The sequence below is a fragment of the Giraffa tippelskirchi genome, chromosome 7 (genome assembly GCF_054371585.1).
Source record: "Giraffa tippelskirchi isolate mGirTip1 chromosome 7, T2T-mGirTip1v1.2.pri, whole genome shotgun sequence".
Classification (NCBI taxonomy): Eukaryota; Metazoa; Chordata; class Mammalia; order Artiodactyla; family Giraffidae; genus Giraffa; species Giraffa tippelskirchi.
In genome coordinates this window covers 54,522,774-54,544,682 of record NC_137281.1, presented here as the reverse complement: position 1 = coordinate 54,544,682, position 21,909 = coordinate 54,522,774, and the positions used below count along the sequence as shown (strand labels likewise).

At 45.5% G+C, this 21,909-nt stretch overlaps 1 protein-coding gene and 2 long non-coding RNA genes across 6 annotated transcripts in view; 2 read left to right on the top strand and 1 right to left on the bottom strand.

Annotated features, from left to right (window-relative positions):
* The window catches only part of WWOX (WW domain containing oxidoreductase), a 918,690-nt gene that overhangs the window by 848,113 nt on the left and 48,668 nt on the right, over positions 1 to 21,909 (top strand). The window lies entirely within an intron of this gene.
* LOC145514889 (uncharacterized) overlaps positions 1 to 21,909 on the top strand; it is a 67,237-nt gene that overhangs the window by 2,381 nt on the left and 42,947 nt on the right. The gene's annotated exons all lie outside the window — the stretch shown is intronic.
* LOC145514887 (uncharacterized) lies at positions 9,568 to 21,038 on the bottom strand. 3 transcript variants are annotated; one of them, XR_014060543.1, is made up of 3 exons: positions 20,913 to 21,038; positions 19,639 to 19,746; positions 9,568 to 14,044 (listed from the first exon to the last, which is right to left on the bottom strand). It is a non-coding gene; the product is annotated as an uncharacterized LOC145514887 (long non-coding RNA). The 3 variants fall into 3 exon arrangements; XR_014060541.1 differs by lacking the exon at positions 20,913 to 21,038 and having other exon boundaries at positions 10,804 to 14,044; positions 19,053 to 20,098; XR_014060542.1 differs by lacking the exons at positions 19,639 to 19,746; positions 20,913 to 21,038 and adding an exon at positions 14,681 to 18,264 and having other exon boundaries at positions 13,864 to 14,044.

Here is a 21,909-nt window from a genome sequence, read left to right as displayed (position 1 = left end):
GGGGGGATGGGGGCGGAGAGAGTAACACTTTGAAGTTTTGAGGATGAAATGGGTAAAAAGTAAATTCTAGATGAACACGGACCCAATTACGTTCCAAGAAAGGAAAACGTTTTACGCAGACGGTTGCCCGGGACCGTGTGGGTTCTCGTTAATACCTTTCAACCTTGTGATTGAAAGCCGATGGCCTATGATCTGTGGCAGAGACCACAGCCAGAAATAATTCTCCAAGAACACCGCATGCGCCTTCAAGTGGCCCTTGATTGTTTGTCTTGGATGCCCCACTTTCCAAAGGCCAGAAGTTGTTGCAGGGAGTCATTCAAGTTTGGGAAGGTTTTATGTCCTAAGAACAAGGTGCCGGCCTCATAGGAAAATGTGTCATTTGTCTCCAGCCTTTCGTTGGAGGGGGTGGCATTGGTCTACTTCTCAGCCAGGGAGCCTTTTAGGGACTCAGCCAGGGACCCTTCCGTGTCTTTTCCAAGGCCTTTCCCTCCCCCTGGATGCCATTCCCGTTTTGTCTGAGCTTCCCCAACATAGTTGAAGTGTCGCCTCCTCTTTGAAGGCTCTCCTGAGCTTTCCTCACCTCTTTCCCTGTTGGAAGCATTGCTCCCTCACTCCTCTGAGCATGACTCCACAGTAGACAGTGCTTCCCTGGTGGCTCAGCTGGTAAAGAACCCGCCTGCAGTGCAGGAGACCTGGGTTCCATCCCTGGGTTGGGAAGATCCCCTGGAGAAGGGAAAGGCTGCTACTGATAAGTTGCTTCAGTCGTGTCCGACTCTGTGTGACCCCATAGACGGCAGCCCACCAGGCTCCCCTGTCCCTGGGATTCTCCAGGCAAGAATACTGGAGTGGGTTGCCATTGCCTTCTCCAATGCAGGAAAGTGAAAAGTGAAAGTAAAATTGTTCAGTCGTGTCCGACTCCTGGCGACCCCATGCACTGCAGCCCACCAGGCTCCTCCATCCATGGGATTTTCCAGGCAACCCACTCCAGTATCCTGAAGAATTCCATGGACTGTATAGTCCATGGGGTCACAAAGAGTCGGACACGACTGAGTGACTTTCACCTTCACTTCCACAGTAGACAGGTTAGAACAGAGATCCCCACCCCAGACCAGGGACCACGACCTGTTGGGTCTCTGACCTGTTAGGAACCAGGGCACACAGCAAGAGGCGAGAGGCGGGCAAGCCAGTGAAGCTTTGTCAGACTTCCCTGGTGGCTCAGAGGTTAAAGCGTCTGCCTCCAATGCGGGAGACCTGGGTTCGATCCCTGGATCGGGAAGATCCCCTGGAGAAAGAAATGGCAAACCACTCCAGTATTCTTGCCTGGAGAATCCCATGGACGGAGGAGCCTGGTAGGCTAGAGTCCACGGGGCCGCAAAGAGTCGGACACGACTGAGCGACTTCCCTTTCTGTGGCTCAAACAGTAAAGAATCTGCCTTCAATGCAGAAGACACAGGTTCGATCCCTGGGTCAGGAATATCCCCTGGAGAAGTGACTGGCCACCTATTCCAGTATTCTTGCCTGGAGAATTCCATGGACAGAGGAGCCTGGTGGGCTACAGTCTACAGTCCGTGTAAAGAGGGTCACAAAGAGTCGGACATGACTGAGTGACTGACACTTTCCCCATCACTCGCGTTACCCCCTGAGCTTTGCCTACTCCTGTCCTATCAGTGGTGGCATTAGGTTCTCATAGGAGCCTGAACTTACTGCAAACTGGGCATGCAAGGGGTCTAGGTTGTGAGCTGCTTATGAGAATCTAATGCCTGGGGATCTGATTATGCATTATGGTGAGTTTTTTAGGATGATTTCTTTTTATATCACAGTCTAATAATAATAGAAATAAAGTACACAATAAATATGATGCACTTGAATCATCCCGAAACCATCCCCTGCCCTGGTCTGTGGAAAAATCGTCTTCCATAAGACCGGTCCCTGGTGCCAAAAAAGGTTGGGGACCACTGGGTTAGAGAACTCAGTTCAGGACACAGACGTGTTGAAGAATTCTGGTTCTGCCTCGATTCATGGACTCAGGGCCAGTGAGTTCAGCTGACGCCGTTCTACAAAGTGCATACGACCAAACACCACGCGGGTCCACCGGTGGAGGGCGACCGTCGCCGAGTTCTAGCGCAGCAGTGTGCCTGCATGTATCTGCATAGATCTTTCTGTCCCGCTGCTGATCTGACAGGAGCCTCTGCAAGGTGAGACCCACATCTCTTGGCGCTTCATTCATAGCAGAGACCCAGACACACAGTAGGCATTCAGCAGATCGTAGTGGAGTGAACGAGTTGTCATAGATGCCCTCGAAGGTATTCAATGCACCATACACGTGCGTGCTCAGTCGTATCCAACTCTGCGACACCGTGGACTGTAGCCCACCAGGCTCCTCTGTCGGTGGGGTTATCCAGGCAAGAATACTGGCCGAGAGTAAAACAGGCTGCCTGGCACAGATAATTCAACCTGGGTAAGGCTTACAGGCAAGACATATCCAGGCAGAGTCGTCCCCCTTCTCTGCACTGAACTCCCTTTAGTATAGATGACCTTTCTCTCCTGAAATATTACCGAAACCGTCCTGAACAAAGATAGATGTTGTCCCTTAAGTGTTCACACACAGCTCGGTCTGATCCTCGGGATCCCTGTGCCCCGTTCCCAGTGTCTCAGGAAAGTCATAATAGTAACTCATAATAATAGTTCAAAATAATAATAATCATACCTGGGATTTATCTATCAGCACGCCTCCAGAGAGGACAAATAAACCATTTTATGCAATGCCAAGACAAGGACAGGTCTCCTCTGTGTTGCGGCTGATCAGGTTGCGGCTGATCAGGTTGCGGCAGGAGAGATTCAGCGTCAGACTTCATCAACCAGAGTGAAGCGATGGGGCGCTGCTGGCATATGGGCATCCGGTTTAATGCTGTTCTCTGGGTTTTGCTTAAACTGCCAAGTGAATTACTGTAACACACTTTGCCTGCAATTAATTTGACATCTAGTGCCAGAGAGCCTCTTTATGTTTCTCAAGGCAAGCCAGGTTGAAACTTCTGCAAAAAAAAGATTTGTCCATCATTTTTACCAATGTCCAAATGCAGTTTCTTTAGCTCTCTTGGAATGTGGCTGCAGGAACCGTGGATATAATAGGTTCTCTCCCTCTCTCAGCTTTTAAAGGATCGCAGGAGAAACACATTGTGATGGTTTTGTTAACATGTTTTTAAATTCCCCAAGTCATAAAATAGGTTTACGGTGTTCACTTATGAGACTGACTTTCACTGGAATGATTTGCGCTTATCCCAGGAGGAGGCAAAGTGAAAGAGGTAGGAAAAGCCCTTGAAAAATGTCCCTGGGCATCTATTGGCTAGAATGACTTCAGAGACAGCGTCCAGAACTGATGTTAGTTTTGTTACATGTGGGGGCATATACCTAAGACCCTGTCCATCAACTCTTTGAAAAAAGCAAGGCTGTAATTCCCCAAATAGGGACTTTTCCATTTTTGACCATTTTAGCATCACCATCGATTTTGGCTCTGGCAGCTGACCACAGTTCCAGCTGGGTTTTGCTGTGTTGTCAGCACCAAGGGGCCTGATAAAGCGTTTCTGGATTTTTTTCATATTCTCAGAGCCCCATGGTCTCAACTCCACTGGAAGCATTAAGCTCCTTACCTGGTTGGGTTTTTGTTTTGTGTCGTTTGTTCAATAAAGGACTTAACCTGCAGTCATGGTAAACTGACAAAGTATGCCACTCCTGTTCAATAACATGTAACGCAGCTGCTAAACCAAAAACAGACTTTCAGACCCTTCTCCAAAATGCAAGCTCCAGACAGTCTAAAGAGTAGTGGGTGGACCTGCTGTGTTCTTTGGGAAGGGACAGGCGTGGTGTGGCTGCTCACAGCCCCTCCCTTCCTGGGTACAGAGGGAATCAGAGGGGAAGGAACTCTTTCCCCTAGCTCTTGCCGTCACTTGCTGTTTGATGAGAGTGCATTTTTAAGCTGCGTTCCTTCATACCCTGTAGCCCTGGCACCCGAGTGGCCCCGTCCTCCTGGAGTTCAGCAGATTCTGTCTCTCTGGGCAATCAGTAGAAAACAGTGCAGACGTGTATAGATTTCGCCAGCACTCACAAATCCGCCCTTCCTGCACCAGGGAAGCATGCAGGCTGCGGCAAGTAGCCAGCCGGTCACACGGAAATGAAGATGCAGCACCCTGGATACTTCAGATCTAGATCTAGGGGCCGGGCGGCCTCAGAGAACGTCCCACTCGCACGAAACGGGACATTATCTCTTGTCTGTTAAACCTGAGCTTTCAAGGTGAGCCATGCAGAGATGACAACGTCCGCTGTCTTGTTACGCTGGCGTTGAGACTTCTAGCTCGGAGAGGAGGCTCTTTTTCCTCCATGAGTCTGGAAACGAGGAAGCTCCTGTGTAGCCACAGATCCTTGCTGTTGCTCCAGTGGTTTCCATCCGTCAGTGTGAGGCAGCTCTTCTGCTTTTCTCAGCTCTTTCATCCTGAAAAGGAAGGATGCCAGTGCCTGGGAGAGTCGAGACTTCCAGATCTCTGACTTTCAATAGTAGGAAATCAAAATTTAAAACATCAGCATTCACTTGTATGTGGTTTTGTTTAAAAGGACCTGTCAACATGAACTTTTTGTGGCGATAACAGCAGTTATCCATAACATCATAGTGGATCTTTTGAGCTGCAAAAGATCAAGTTCTCCTTAAAAAAAAAAAATTAAAGGACTCTGAGAAAATTTGGGATTGAAAAAAGCACATGGCAAGATTTCTGGTGCATATTGGGTCAGAAGGAAGCATTGGTTAGATTAACTCTTTGACGATTCTTGGCTGTGCTGATAAGCCTGCCTAGCCAGAAGGGGTGACTCTAATTTGGTATCCCAGCTGCTAAAGGAAGGAGCAGGAAGGACAGGACTCGGCCCAGTTGGCACACAGATAGGCCCTCTTCTCGTTCCTGTGCTTTTTCCTCATCTCCATCTCTTCCCCTCTTCTCCCACCTCCATCGTGTATTCATTCATTCCCCAAATATTGGGTGAGTGCTTGCTGTATCGGGTCACGGTTTGGAACAGATAAGAGAGTATGGAGGTGACAGCCAGGTGTGTCCCTCAGACTCGTGGCGCTCCTCTTCAGACACGGGTGAAGGTGATTCCTGGTGGTGATAGGTGCCTCAGAGCACGCAAAACAAGCCTGTGAGATGGAAAGCTGGGGCAGCGATGCGTCTGTGGTGTGCCAGCAAGAGCAGACCCAGCCCGTCCCCTGTGTTCAGCGACATCATGTTCATGTCTTGAGTTCAGTCTTGGTGGGGATTCTTACACCATGGAAACTGGCAAGTGCTGCAAACCAGGGCCGTCTCTCCCCCCTGCAGCTGATCATTAGACATTTCCTAGAAAATTCCTGGAGGGCATCTGGGAGGAGGTGACATGAATCTCACTTTTTCTTGCAAATAACTTTCATTTTAAGTTTCATCATGAAAATCCAAGGTCAATTTCTTTTTTCACATCCTCTTTGAATCAGTTTCTCTTAAAACATTCTTTGAAGGGTAATAGAAGTGCAAGACTTACTTTGATCAGTTATTTTTAATAATATTTTAGGGATGACAGAAAAGAGAGACAGAAAGCCTGTAGATTTGTGTGTGTGTTTATAATTATATTTCTTTATTTTTAATTGATCAGTGACTGCTTTACATTTTAAGGGACTGTTTGTTGCAGGGCCTGATCTGCAAATTTGGCTCCACTCCGGGTGGCTTTGGGGTTCTCTTGTCGGTGTCAGTCCCATTTTCTTTATCTGCTTCATCCTCTTGGATGAAGCCTTTCTCTACACTTTTTTTTCTGGGAACTTCCCAAATCTGTCCTTATATGTTACAAAATTGGTTACCACCTAACACATTAAGTGTGTTTAAATTATTTGTTCTATTAAAATGTCAGCGTATCGCTTGAATTTTAATTGTGCCGGAGGATCAATCATTGTAACCGCTGCAGGGAAGACTTTATGACTTACCTGAACAGCGGTGTATTCGGTGGCTTGGCAAAGTGGATACTCGGATTTTATTAGGTTTTATTAGCTACTGAGAGTCCTTTGAGTGGCTTCTGTTGGAGTTCTCTTCTTGATACCCATGATGATTTACTCAGAGCCGTTAGAAAGACAGTTTTAATGATGATCAAAAATAATGATAATAATAAACAGAATATTAGCTGAAATGTATCGAGGGCCTGCTGTACAGTCTGTGCCTAGGTTTTTGTGTGTGGTACTTCCTTTGAGCTTTGGAGGAGCCCTGTGATATAGGTGCCTGGTTGCTTTAATCATCCCACAGAGGAGTTAAGTAACTGGCACAGGAGCACACAGCTCGTGGGGTCCTAAGCAGGGATTCAGGCCCCCGTCTGCTGACATGAAGCCCGTACTTTGAGCCACCAGACTGCTGGCATTCATCAAAAGGGGGTGTCCTTTTTCACTCAGGGTTTGCATCCCAGCTCAGCCATTTATCAGCCAGCTGGTTTTGGAGAATCACTTTAGCCTCTCTAAGAGTTCAATTCCCTCACCTGCTATCTGGGGGAAATTCATAGCACCTGCCTGCAAAGGCTGTTTGGGGGACCCAGGAGATACACACAAACCATCACTTTTCAGGTCTGAGCTGCTGCTCATCTCCATGTAGAGAGCTCGGAGCATGGAACGGGACCGTGCACCTAAGAGAGCCTGGCATCACGCTTGCCACTTAGGACACAGATGCGCTCCTTCAACACAGTTCATTTCAGCTGCTTGTTTGTAACACGATTTGAGCACCAGCTACTGAGTTTTCATGTGTGGTTTTTTTTTTTTTTTTTTTGGTCTTGAATGGAAAGAGGATGTTTTTTAGGGAAAATAAATACCTTTGACTTTTATGTTATCAAGTCCATTCATAATATCTTCCCCAGATTCTTCAAAAAGTATTCTTGATTTCTATACTAAAGAAAATCTTTTAAAACATTCTTTAGATGCATTTGCCTGTAAATGAGTGCTTTTTTAGATTTTGCTAAAAGTTCCCACTCTGTGAGTTGAAGCTTGTTGACAGGGTATTAATGCATTATTTACTAGAACTGATTAAATTTTCATGTCATTTCTTTATTTACGTATTGTTTTTATTCTCTATCAGTGTAATTTATTATAGCAGCAAATTGAAGAACAATTTTATGGTTCTGTCAATGATGCCAAAAAGTCATTTGTTTAAATTCAATAGCCACTGTAAAACCAACCAACCAACTGACTAATCAACCAAAACAACAACAAATACCACTAAGTAAGCTAGAGAGAGACGGAATCTCTTGTAATAGAGTCAAGGATATTATTAAAAATCTACTCCAGATATTTTAAACCATGAAAGCACAAAATCATGCCTTCCATTTAAATCAGAAACTAGACAAGAATGTTCAGTATAGCCATCAGTACTCATATTGTCTTTAATGAGACCAAAAAAAGATGCAAAAAGTGTTCTTTATTTTAAAGGTACATAATTAAAATCCTAGAGAAGTTAAAATGCTATAGTAAAAATAACTAGCAATAAGAAAATTTGAAAGGTTGGCAAACCAACTGATTTTCCCTATACTAGTAGTAATTAAAGATGGAAATAGACTTCTTTCAAAATATTAACCAAACTATAAAGTATTGAAGAATACATTCAATTAGAGTAATCGAATATCTGTATGAAGAATAATATAATTTGTTGAAGGACATTTAGTAAAATCACCACTTTCTACAGTGTCACTGTATGGGGGTGGTTTAGTCGCTCGGTTATGTCCAACTCTTGTGACCCCATGGACTGTAGCCCACCAGACTCCTCTGCACATGGAATTTCCCAGGCAAGAATACTGCAGTGGGTTGCCATTTCCTTCTCCAGGGGATCTTCCCAATCCAGGAAATGAGCCTGGGTCTCCTGCATCGCAGGCCGATTCTTTACCAACTGAGCTACAAGGAAAGCCCATGTTACCGTATAATTTTACTATAAAATGTCTGCTACCACGAGTCAGCGGGCAGAAGCTAAACGTTGAAGTAAATGCATTTTCCAACGTACACATCTTTTACCAAATAAACATGGATAGAGCTTGGGAATTTTTTAACCGAAGTAGCATGCTCCATTTTATCTCATATATTCAGGTAACCTGCATTTCTAAAGAAGTAGAAAGAAAGTTGACTTAGAATTTAGTTGAATACATTCTTGGATCATGTTACCTTAAACATAATACACAAGAAAAAAAAAAAAAGGAAGCCACTGACATTGATATTTCTTATAAGTGAGTCATTTTTGCTTAGGGTATCAGCCTGATCCTGAAGATGCTCTCTTAACCAGAGAGACCTCCCATGAGGCCCCATCTTTAACCTACCATGTTTTCCGTTCTCAGAATCTTCTGATATCGGCGCTGTTCATTCTGTGATGGGAATGTACTATCCTGTATTTCTGTATAAGAACTGGCTCTTATTGCCGTGTGCTGCTGTATCTGAGCACACGTACGTGGCTCACCTGTGTAGCACTGTGGCCAGGTCTTGAGGTTCAGAGTCATAACAAGTCTTGAAGACTCATGGTTAGCTCATAGTTTAAGCAGGCCATTTAACCCCTTGGAAACTTTGTCCCCTACTCTCCTTGGGGTTAAATGGTGATAATGGCCATTTCAGAGTTGGCATCAATATTAAAATGAGATAGAGTAGCCAGTACACTTAAACGGGGGCTCATTCATTCAGTGACTGCGTGTTCGGCAACTTGGTTCAAATGATGGGAAGTCTCGAGAATCAGACGGTCAGAAAGATAGGTGTGGGCCTTGCCCTCTTAGAACTTAAGGGAGTGAAGATAATTGAACAAAGCCCCTAGTGCTTAGATCAGAGCCCCTGGCAGAAGCAGCAAGCACTGTGACCTCTTTAGGATTGACTATTTTCACTTGGCATCATTTCCCAGAGATTTACCCAGATTATTGCATGTGTCACTAGTCTGTTCATTTTTATTGCTGAGAAGTATTCTGTGGTGTATTCCACATGAACCATAGTTCATTTAATCATTCCCCCATTGAAGGAAGTCTGGGTTGGGTCTAGACTTGGCTGTTAAGAGTAAAGCTATTACCAGCATTCTTGAACAGGTTTTTGTGTGAACACAAGTTTTCATTTCTCTAGGAGAAATGCCCATGAGTGCAGTCAACGGGTTGTGTAGTTGACTTTAGTTTAGTTTTATAAGCAACTGTCGAGTTTTTCTGTATAATTTTACATTCTGACCAGTAAGGTGTGAGTAATTCAGCTTCTCTGTATCCTCACCAGCAGTTGGTGTTGTTGCTATTTTTTATTTTAGCCATCCTGGTAAGTGCGCAGCAATATCTCATTGTGGTTTTTAATTTGCATTTTCCTGATGGTTAATGATGTTGAACATGTTGCCATGTGTGTATTTGCCATCTGTGTCTCTTCCTCGGTGGAGTGTCTATTCATGACTTTTCCCATTTTCTAATTGAATTGTTTATTTTATTACTGTTGAGTTGTTTAGAGTTCTTTCTGTATTTTAGGCACTAGGCTTTTGTTGGATATGGGGTTTACAAACATGTTCTCCCATTCTGTACCGTGCCTCTTCATCCTTTTCGCATGGGTTTTTGCAAAAGAAAAGTTTTATTTTGATGAGGTTCGGTTTAGTAATTTTTTCCTTTATGGATCAAGTTTCTATTGTCAAATCTCTTTCTAGCCCTAGATCCTAAAGAGTTTCTCCTTCCTCTCCCCCTGAAGTTTTACTATTGTACATTTTAGATGTATGTCCATGATAAAACTTTTGTTAATTTTGGTGTAAGGTATGAAGCTGTTTAAGGTTCATATTTTTTTTTTGCCTACAGATAGCTGATTATTTTAACACTATTTGTTGAAAAACTATTCTGTTCTTCCACCATTGAATTGCTTTTGCAATTTTATCTAAAATCAGTTGAGCGTATTTGTGTTGGTCAGTTTTGGGGTTCCCTCTTCTGTTTCATTTATCTATATGTCTGTCATTCTGCCAGTTATACACTGTCTTGGTCATTGTAGCTAAGTTAATCTTGATGTTGAATAAAGGGGTTTTTCCCACTGTATTCATTTCTATAAAGGTTCTTTGAGCTACTCTAATGTCTGCATTTTCATATAAATTTTAGAATATACTTGTGTCTACCAAAGATTTTGCTTCAGTTTTGATAGAAATCTCATTAAACCTATAGCTTGGGGAGAATGGACGTCTTTATTATGCTATGGACTTGGCATGTCACTCCATTTACTAAACATACGCCTAATGAATGTATACGTAAGTATTGCATTTTCTTTGGGGTGATTGTCAGTAAAACTGTGTTTTTAATTTCAATTTCCACATGTTCATTGTTAGTATATAGAAATGTGATTTTATGTGTTGATCTAGCTCTTATGTCTGACTCTCTCATGACCCCATGGACTATAGCCTGCCTGGCTCCTCTGTCCATGGGACTTCTCAGGCAAGAATACCGGAGTAGGTTGCCATTTGCTTCTCTAGGGGCTTTTCCTGACCCCAGGATTGAACCCTCAAACCCGCGCCTTGTGACCTTGCTGAACTCATTTATTAGTTCTAGAAGTGTTGTTTTGTTTTATTCTGAGATTCGTTAGGATTTTCTCTGTAATCAGTCTTTTCAAGTGCAAATAGAGTTTTATTTCTTCCTTTCCAGTATGCATACCTATTTCTTTTCCTTGCCATATGGCCATGGCTAAAATTTCCTGTGCTATATTGAATGAGAGTAAGAGAAAAAGACATCCTTGCTTTTGTCCTGGTCTTAGGGGGAAAAATCATTTATTATTTCACCGTTAAAGGTGATGTCACCTATAGGTTTTGTTTTTTTGTTTTGCTTTTTTTTAAAGATGTACTCTGTTGAGGTGATTATCCTCTATTCCTAATTTGCTAAGAGTTTTTTTAAAATCATGAATGGGTGTTGGATTTTATTATGTGCTCTTTATGTCTCGGTTGATATAAGTTTTTGTTCAGTAATCTACGTGGTAGATTACATTGATTTCTGAATATTGCACCCGCCTTGCATAACTGGGATAGATTCCATTCATCTCATATAAGTCTTTCTATGCATTGTTGGATTCAGTTTACTAATGTTTTGTTAATAGTCCACTGATTTTTGTTCAGCAAACATCCATTTCAGTTCAACATTTCACATGAAGAGAATACTTTGTAAACATTTGTTGGTTAGGTTCCCTTTTTTTCTGTTAGGAGTGGATGTGAATCACTTAGCTCCCTATTTATGGGATGGTCTCTACTGGCTCCCCATCAGCTACAATGGAGCTCAGCCTGAAAAATCAACAAGCATTTAGTTTTAAGTCTACAGATAATCTGCCTGCCCATATTGCAGTATGGACTTCTCGTCCACTGGCATCCAGCCACAGACTGCACTGAGGCCCACAGCCAGTGGATTAGGGCAGAGGGCCAGTGACCAGCCCTGGCCTCACAGTGGTTCCACTGGCACAGATGCCCCCTCTGCACTCAGCCTGCCATCTTGCAGAGTGTTGAGTGTAGCATTCATACAAGAGGTTTGTACCCATCCATCCATTTATCCACCTGTCCACGCCACTGAAAGGGGATCTTCGCATCCCATCAGCCAGTTACATCACATGTATGGGCAAAAAGGGTCCCCTCATCTTTGCTGTGGGAACCCAGAAAGAACATATTTCCCTGGTCAAGGGTTTAAGCAGCTGAGAACACTAGCAGGTGTGATTCCCCAGTGATAATCCAGTTGCACCACGACTAGTTCTGCTCCGGCTCCCTCTAGTTGAAGATGGAAAGTGAAGATGCCTCTTCACTTTACTGGTAGAAGAGATCCTTTCCCCAGCCCAGAGAGTTACGGGAACATAACTCTGTATCACCCAGGAGCCCCGAACTTTGTCCTCCAGTGCCTTCATGTTTCGAGGTGAGGAGATGCACGCTAAATGTGTGACTCATGCATCAGGAACTTGGAGATAAAAACCTGTTCGTATGTAGCGGTTATCAAGTGTAGAATAGCACAGACACCTGCAGGTCCCAGTCAAGTAGAATAAACGAATGAGATTATAAATACCTCCAGACCCATGTCGCCGGTATTTGAAAGACAGTGGAAAGTTTGTCATGGGTTGTGTCTATGCCCTCTTTATAGGGCCAGCCATTATTAAATGCCAACTGAATGCTACCAAGTAGAAATCAGTCCATTTTTGCTAGAACTTCCTGTTTTTCCAGAGAACCTGGAAATATGGACTCATCCAGTTTCTAAATGTTGGCAGTGAATCCATGGCATGAGCCAACTTGGAGCAAGCTAAATAAAATACATCCACAGGCCAGATTCAGCCTGCCGGACTTCATTTTGCCATCACTGATAGAGAAGACTTTTTCACTCTAGGTTTTCAGCCCTTTCCATTTCTCTCTGATCGGAGGCCTCGTACGACATTCCACAAAGAATCACTTCCCCTTTTTAAAGTTTGTCATTTTATAAAAGTCAGCCTGCAGTTGGCACATTTATTAAATGTATAAATCTGTCCCTTTCACGTTAAGGAGGAAAGACTGATTTCCCCAGAAAGCGCGGCCCTGGCTTTCTATATATTACAGAGTTAACTGTGAAAGTGGCGCCACGTCCTGCGTCCCCACCTCCAGGAATCACTCGAAATCTGGAGCAGTCTTCCCTGCGGCTGTTGACTTGTCACTGTCTTTGGGGTCTCTTTGCAGTGAGGAGTCCTCCCTTTGCAGAGAGCACCGGGAGGGCGTTAGAAACATCAGTCAAGCAGGCGTGGGGTCCACTCTCCCAAATCTCCAGGTTCTCATCTCTCCTGGGCTCCGGGAACACGGGCACCTCCGGTTACAGTGGGTCCGGCACTCCTCGGCGTCGCGGGCGGTGTCCCTCCTCCTGCGTGGCTAGCATCCAAGCTGAAGACACGTGGGTTTGCATGTGGCCAGTACACACCTGAGGGCTAGTTTCCGGCTCACTTCAAACGGTGGCGTAACTGTCTGAAGATTCAGGAGTGAGCGAGCCGGGGCTAACCAACATAAGGCAGGACATGGAGGCCAGGCCGGGTGTTCAAGGAAGCAAATCGGTTGTTTGTTGTTGGGTTTATGTTGGTCTCAGAACACCCTTCGGGCTGCCTGACAGGCCCCTGACCCACCAGGGCCATCTGATGGGTCTGTGTGATCCTGTAGTTCTTGTAACTGCAAGAAAAAGCCTGGCCTCCTGCCTTGACATTGAAGTTTTGACTCGAACATGATTAGAATCCTCTTCTCTGCGATTTGGGAATTGCCTTTATTTATCTTTTCTGTTGGTTTAGCCATGAAGTACCCCATGTGAATAGTGGAAGGTGTCTAAGTTGAGTCTTAAAAAGCCAACAAAGGATCCCTATGATAAGGGGGGAAAACTCGATTTTGTTGGCACCAAATTAATCATGAGTTGGGGTCATGGAAGGCCTTGGTCTCGCCATGCACCTTGGACTATTTCCTCCAGTACCACTGAGAAGTTTGTCTTCTACCTTTTCCTATAGAAGACAGTCAGGAAATTCATGTCTTTCCACATTGCCTTAGAACTGCTGTTTGCATCGCTGCGCTATGCAAGGCCATTGGCCCCAGGGAGCAGGAATCGCTGACCCATATTGACAGATCAGATGATGGATGGGACCGGGCAGGGCACAGGCCAGCTGGACCAAAGCTGGAGTCCGAGCTGAATAGGCTTCTTCCTGAGCTGAGAGCAGAGGAGTGGCTTGGAGGCAAAGCCATGTGGCAGAAACAGGAGCTGTAAAAGCACCTGCCCACCCATGCCCCATGAGAGCAGAAAACCATAAGTGCAGCTCATTGCATGCAGAACACAGGCCACTCTTTTCCAGTTCAGCTGACTTCCAGCACCTTTCATGTGTCTGGGAGGGGCCGGCACTGGGGCCCAGATGAAGGCAACTCCTCTGAGGTCATTCCCAGGGAGACAGAACCGCAAGGAGCTTGGTTCCATTCTTTGAGTTAAAAGTACGGATAGACGTCATCCCAGGGTTCAGGAGGCAGTGGAAAGAGGGGACGGCTCCTAGCCTGAGAGCATCAGGGGAGACTTCTTGGAGGAGGTGCCTCTAGGAAAAAGGAGAATACAGGATACCTGGGTAAAGCCAGAAAGCAGTTAGGCAGCATGTATCCCATGAGCACAGGCCTGGCTTCTTTAAGCACAAGACAAGAAAACCCCAGATCCACTGAGCACGTACGTACTTTGTGTCAGGACCTTGCTGTATTTCACATTTAACCTCCTAAAAATCCCGTTTAAGGAGGAGGAAACTGAGACCCAGTGAAGAGAAGTGTCGGGCTAAGAAGTACCAGTGCAGGGATTTGAACCCCACCCTATCTGGCTTCCCTTCACCAGGTTTGAAAGGCCCCTGTGTGATTTTTCTGGAAGGTGAAGAGTCTGTTCAGGCACTCTGAGCAGCCCTCTGAGTGAGAGGGCAGTTGTGCCAAGCCCCTCTGTGTCTGTGGGTATTTAAGTGTTGGGGAGATGTCCCGGGCGGTGGCTTCTGCCATTCTACAGAGATCCCTAAGGAGCAGCCCACAGTCACGGTGGTTCTGGAAGTTCAGACTGTGTGTTATTCTGGGCAACAGTGCTGGTAATCCCTGCACACCAGTTACCTCCCTGAAAGGCAGTAGAGAACCTGACTTTCGCTGTAACTACATTAATCATTAAGTTGGGAATCATCACAGGCCTTAATCTCATTATGTACCTGGCTTCGTTCCTGCCAGTACCATTCAGAAGTCAGCGAAAGCCGACCTGCATCTCATCTGTTTTTGTTTTGTTCTGCTTTGAGTGTCTGCTCTTTCAGTGCGATGCTTTCAAATAAAGAGCAGGTCGCAGTCTACACTCAAGGGCATTGCTCTTGGCCGAGGGACAGCCCCTCAGCTTTGAGTCGTTTTTTTTTTTCCAGGCCTCTTGGTGTCCACACCGTTGTCCCTGTCATCCTCGATGCTAGCCATGACCATGCTCCACGTGGTGCTCGGGAGAGAAGGGAGCAAAGCGTTGAGCCCCACTCCAGAGAGCCTTGGTTCCCCTGGGCCCCTGTTCTAAGCAGCGGAGTGGAAGCATCCCAGATGACCTTCCAGTGACAGGCTCCCATTTGTTCAGCCTCAGAGCCCCTACAGGGTATGACAGGTGGGGACCTTGGGTCTTGCTACTGCAAATCCACACCCGCTCGCTCCTTTCAATTTCGTCCAGCGCAGCAAGCATTTATTTATTGTCAGTTGGACTCTGAGCCTGTGGAAACGTTGTCCCCTGTTCCCTATTTGAGCCTCTTTCTCGGAAGATCATCTGATCTTGCTTCTTCCTGCCTCTCCGCTCTGATTTCAGTTCTCATCTCCTCTTCTTTTTTGTCCTTATCCATCCTCAACATTAGCCCCATACTGTGTTCACTTAGTTTAATCCACCCCTCACAGATAGACAAGGATATATAGTATTAAAAAATAAATCTCGGTGCCAAAAACATTAATTCAGTCAAAGGGATGTAACCACTCTTTTTTTGAGATGATGGGGAAAGCAAATGGCAGTGTTGTGTTTTCTAAATTTGGAAAAACTAAAAAAGTTTGTAACATCTAAAAACACAGCTCTTGCCCTTTTGCAGATGGGTGTGTGTGACAAAACAGCAATCTTTAGTTTGCTATTTGTTACTTTTATATGAACCTTGATGAAACTAACTACACTAATTTTCATATTTTAGGGTGGTTCTGATTCTGAGTACTGCTTTTTAGGAGCTGGTGGATCTCTGAGTGTGAGCTGTGAAATTCACATTGCAGTTGTAGCTTTTGCAAGTTCATTTATTCCGGGATACAGGCTCTCAGTGCCAGTTTTCCTGTTGAGTATATGTGATGGTTTTTGTAAAAGCAGACAGCAAAAAGCAAAATATATAGTCCCCCTGAATCTGACATATGGTAGTTTGACAGATATTTTCAGTGTCATGGTACCATGCTTATTCAAAAGATATCTTTCCTCTGTGCCTTCATCCAGACCTTGGGTTCTGGATTCATCTAGATTCCAAAATGGGTCAGCAGACTTTTGCTTAAAAAGCCAGGAAGTAAAGAGTTTATAGAGTTTGCAGTCCAAGAGACAAAATGGAGGCTGTTAAAATAGAGGTAAGGAGTCATATAGCCACTTAAAATGTAACCATTTAAAAATGTAAAAAAAACACTCCCAGATCACAGACAGTGATAAGCTGACAAGCAGCAGCAACAGCAAAACCAGGTGGCCGCCTGACTGTGGCCCGCCTGCCCCAGTGACAGACCTCTGACCTGGGGGTCTCCAGCAGTTCCTGCTTGACTCTGATGTGCACACAGATCAATTAGGGGTCCTCCTGGAAGTGCAGACTCGGATTCAGGACGTCTGAGATGGAACGTGAATTCTGCGTCCCTAACCAGCTCCCAGGAGCTGCCAAAGAGGATGCTCCATAGGTCACATTTTGGAGAGAGAGGGCTATACTGTAAACCCCTAGGAAGCCAGAATTCTCTCTCTTCTTATCATCACTGCCCAGTGTAGCATCAGGGTCACAGTGGACTGATATGTATGAGAAAGAAAAGGGAAGAAGGGAGGGAAAAGTTCAGCTTAAAGAGAATCTCGGCTGACATCTCTCTGGTGACTTCTGAACATCTCATGAAGATGAAGGAAATGCTTAAAGCACCTAAGCACTTGTAACTCACATAGTCATATTACACATTATCAAGAATAAAGGAGTAAAATATTGAGCTTGCAGTTTCTAGAAAATCAGGCAGGTCACCCCTTCTTCAAAACTAGCATGTGTGTGTTCTTGCTACTCATTACTTCATCTGTTACTACTAGCAGGTGCTAATGGAACTGTCTGTAAGCCTCACAGACTGGGATTTTTTTTTTAAGCAGAAAATATTTTAATTACACAGGTGTGTCCAAATTTTGCACGCGAGGTAGAAGACATTGGAGGAGGAATTGAAAATTCTGAAGCTTGGTAAGATCATAAGATTAGTTAGTAGTCAGAGTTAACAACCAGACAATTAACAAGTTAAAAAAAAAAGTGTGAATCACACACAGATGTTATTTTCCAGAAACACTGCTTACAAAGGTAATTGCTCACAAATTTGAGAGTTTACGGCAGGTATCAGAGGATTTCAAATTTTAAGGGAGTGTATGTGTTCAAAGTCTTAAGAATATCCAAGGGATGTATGCGCAATTACCTGAAATGGAAACTTCTGTAGTTTAAACACTTGCTGAAAGGAAGACCTTTTATTTCATCTCCTCCATGGGCTAGTAGGAGGTGGGGGAAAAAAATCAACAGCCACTAACAGCAAAAACTTGGAATTGTTAGACATGTGGATTTGCACGATGTGAGCGAGTGTCAGAAGAGTGAAGCCCTTTGACTGTTGCAGCACTCTGAGGAATCGGTCCTCATTCCAGAAGAACAGCACGTGACCCCTGGTAAAACGGCCCCAGGCGTTTCTTCAGACAGTCTCTGTGTATGTATATTAACTTAAGATATTAGGGGGAATTCGGGGTAAATATCCCTGGATGAGAAACTAGGCAAAGTAGATCCCAGAGAATGTGGTTGAGCAACAGATTGCAACAGCAAATTCCAAACCCGTTTGGCGGGACAGCCCAGCAAGACAGAACAGAATTACTCAGGCGTCTGTTAAGATGCAGTTTTTAGCTCATTTCATCAGGAAGGAAACTGATCTTTCCTTCTCTCAATTTACGAACCACACCAGCTCAGTTCTGGAGTTTATTCGCAGCTCTGACACTTGAGCCATGCACCCTCGGGCAAGTCTCATCACCTCTGCCTCACTGTCTTCCTGGATAAAATGGCCCAAACTCTCCTCTCTCTGCAGGCCTGTAGGACGGAGGACTACATTAGAGTCAGTCAAGATTAATCCCGTCTCCAGAGCATCCAGCACATAGTAAAACCTCAGTTAGTATTTTTATTTGATGAGCAGCAAGACTCAGCACTTTCACTGCCAAGGGCATGGGTTCGATCCCTGGTCGGGGAACTAAGATCCCACAAGTCAAAAAGACCAAAAACAAAAAAACAAAAAAAAGGAGGCTGAAGTTGAGGGAAATAAAACCAGTCCTTTTGTTCTTAAAAAACTTAGGAGGAAGCCCCAGCCGCTCTCTTAATGGCGGCTAAGCCCTTAGTTTAGATGGAATCACTTGACTGACAGCGTCAGTGCCCCTAACCCTCTGCTGACTTCCTGCCTCGCCTGCTTAAAGATGTTCAGACTCGTCACTGTGGTCCGGCATGGCCTCCCTATCTAGTCTGCCCTTCCCTGCGTCTGCTGCATCACCTCTGGCTTCCTCCAGTTTCCCAGCTCCCAGCCTGACCATCTTTTCTGCTCCTCAGATGCACCAAATTCACCTCTGGGGACCTTCACCCTCCGTCTCCTCTGTTCAGGCATGCTGTTCCTTCTGAGCTTTTGATGGCTGACTGCTTTTTATAATTCAGATCCCAGCGTCATTGTCACCTCTGAAGAGAGATTCTCTCGTTCTCTGCCGTGTGCTTACTATCGGCCTCTGTTCTTTTGTTGTTTATTCATTTGCCTCTCGTCTATATTTTTCTGCTGAAAGTTCTGGGAAAGCCGGGGCCTAGGTCGTGTTTGCTAGAAGAAGGGCCTAGAAGTGTGTGCCCAGGGCACAGCAGGAACGCGGCATTCATTGAATGAATGAATGAATGAATGAATAAAAACTGCCCCAAAACACACCCGGTCTTCACTCTGCTTCCATTCAGCTCAGGAACAATTTCCTAAAGGGGCTCTGAAAATTAAAAAGGAAATAGTGCATGGATTCTGCCCCAGTAGGCTTCCAAGCTTGGTGTTTCTTTAATTTCATGTAAATTTCTCTAAGTAAATATTCCTTAAAAGTGAATAAAATTTTATTTCGCTTTAACAAGAGAATATAAAAGTTAAAAAGGTCACCGTAGTAATAGACTAATCTCAATTACCAGGGCAGCCTCCGAAACCCTCACTCCCACCTAATCTCATTCGGTGCATACGCAGCTCACCGTGCGATCTCCAACGCAGCTAAATGAAATTATAAAGCAGTGTTAAATTTATTAATCATTTAATTAGCTAAATGTTCCTGCAAGTACTCACGAGATGAATGGCATGTCATTTTCTAATGCAATTTGCCTCTCAGGCAGCCAGGGTCAGAAAAGGGAAACTCTTGGCATCTCGAATGAGCTTTTTATATCACACCTTCTATTAAGAGACAGCGGTGATCCGGTGATCGTGTTTGAGACTTGTGCACACAAGACCAGGGCACTCGGGCGGCAGGGTCCCCATCTCACCCAGGTTATGAAGAGGAGGGGCAGGGTGGCAGAGGGGGGGGTCCCTCAGCGCTCCCCTCTCTCCATGCCTCCTCGCAGGGCAAATCTTTTCATATTTAACAAGCCACTGAGCAGAGCCGAGCAAAAGATAGCAGCCAGTATTAAACGCATGCTCAATCTAGTTTTATTTCTTTAAATTTACTCAGTCGAGAAAAATTTGTGGAGTGCGAATTCTGCTCATGCTAGGTGACTTTCTAATCCTTCTGGTTGAGTCAGGATTTATTTCTCCCTCTCCGCCCTCCAGGCTCTGCCTATCAGCTCGGGGGTGGGTGCTAGCCTCTCTCTCTCTCACTGAAGAGGGTCCGCGCAGGAGGAAGAAGGAGCGTTCGGAGCCCTGGCGCCGGGACACGTACCTGGGGGTCCTGGGATTCGGGGCCGGCTCCGGCCGTCATTCGTTCTGACTGCAGAAGCTCCGATGAGCGGCTGCTGCCAACAGCTTTGCAAAGCTCTCCCCGCTTGCCCTGAGAGAAGCGGCACAGAGAACGCTGTCTGAATTCACTTGGCAGAGGAGTTACAGGATGGGGGTCCCTCCGCGTGCGCGCTCGACTGTTTGTCCAGGAAGGGGGCTGGCGGTTCTGAGAGGCTCAGCGGGAGGACCGTCTCGGTGCACGGGGGCTCACGCAGCCACTGAGCAGAGCAAGGGAAACACGATGAGACCATTTCTGGTCCCAGGTCCCCCTGTCGGCGTCCGGGGTGGCGCACTGGTAAAGAACCGCCTGCCAAAGCAGGAGACTTAGGAGACGCGGGTTCAGCCCCTGCGGCGGGAAGATCCCCTGGAGGAGGAAATGGCAGCCCACTCCAGGATTCTTGCCTGGGAAACCGCATGGACAAAGGAGTCTGGCAGGCTGCAGTCCATGGCGTCACAAAGAGTCGGACACAGCTTAGAAACTAAGCAACCGCTAACCCCTGCTGTTGGCTGCTGCCCCCTGGACAAATCACATCACCTCCGGCCCCATGATTCCGTCATTTGCAAAATAGGGGTCGGATAAATACTCGACACCAGTATCAGTAATAGCTACTCACGAGATTGTCACCAAGTTTAAATGAAACCATATACTTGAAACAGTTATGTAAATCCTCAAGTGACATAGAGGCACCATGAAAGTATTTTGTTTGCCTTAATTTTAATTCTTTTTTTCTTTCCAGAGCAATAGCTTTGATTCGAACAGATTGTTATATCAAACTTGGCTCATCAGTTATTCCTATATGATCCTGAGCCAGGTACTTAGGTTCTCTGAGCCTTGGTTTCCTTAGAGATGAAATGGGGACAATGATAGTGCAGATTAAAGAAAAAAAGAAAAACAATGTGGATGTGCATGCATGTATGTGTGTGTAGATATACACATAATATACATGTTTTGTTGGGTTGTTAAGTCGTGTACACATACATGAAATACACGTGACCCATATACAGGCACGTGTACATAGGTAGCCTGTCACCTGATCTAGTTTGCTGAAGGTGTCTGCTCCTGGTCCTGCCCTGCTCCTGCTGTTTTGGTTGCTGTGATGTGTTGTCAACAGGTGAAAGAGACCGCATTCCCCCTACCCACAGACGTCTGTGTACTATTTAACACAGACCTCAGTAAACAGATTTGCCAAGTGAAGACAGAGGCGATTCTGGACTCACTTCTAGGATGCAAGGGAAAGAGATGGAAATACCGCATGGGGTTTAAAAGCACTGCCGCTGGGCTGAGGTAGCACTCTTTCCCGTTGCTCCCTCCATCCTGTAGGAGCTGAATGACCTTCAACAAATGGGTTACCTTGCGAAGCCTCAGTTTAACCCCTAAGATGAAGGTCATGACAGCCTGCCTCCCACCCAATTGTAACAAAGGATGACACGGGAAAGCATAAGCTTGGCACGTACAGTAAACAGCCAGCAAACATTGGTTCAGCACAGGGAGAGAGTGAAGGAGCGAAACAGAAATGACAAAGTTCCTGAGCAGGTTACATCTAGAGTCTTCGCTCTCACAAATGCCGCCTGTACCACCTCCCTGGCTTCTCTTTCAACTGTCCCCTTAGGTAGGGCCTTAATTTTACTCCTCAAAGCTTAGAGATGTGAATCGACCTGTGCAAAATGTCTTCATAAGTTGGCAGGATCCAGGGCCAGAAGCAGGACACCTGGCCCCTATGCTCAGTCGTGTGAGACTCCTATGTCTCAGTCGCTCAGTCATGTCTGACTCTTTGTGACCCCATGAACTGTAGCTCACCAGGCTCCTCTGTCCTTGGGATTCTGCAGGCAAGAATACTGGAGTGAGGGAATGAAAGTCACTCAGTCGTGTCCGACTCTTTGCGACTCCATGGACTATAGAGTCCATGGAATTCTCCAGGCCAGAATACTGGAGTGGGTTGCCATTCCTTTCTCCAGGGGATCTTCCCGACCCAGGGATTGAACCCGTGTCACTTATGTCTCCTGCACTGGCCAGCCGGTTCTTTATTACCAACTCCACCTTGGGATAGGACACTAACTCTCAAGCCATCCGTCCCAGGAGTACTGGTGTTCCCCTTATGGGCAGCGTTGATGGCAAACATTCGGGGCATACGTGGCCTCAGTTATCACTCTCTGGCCTTTGCAGAAAAAAGGGGTTGAGACCCTAGAGCACAGGATTCAATCAAGAGCAGGCCTG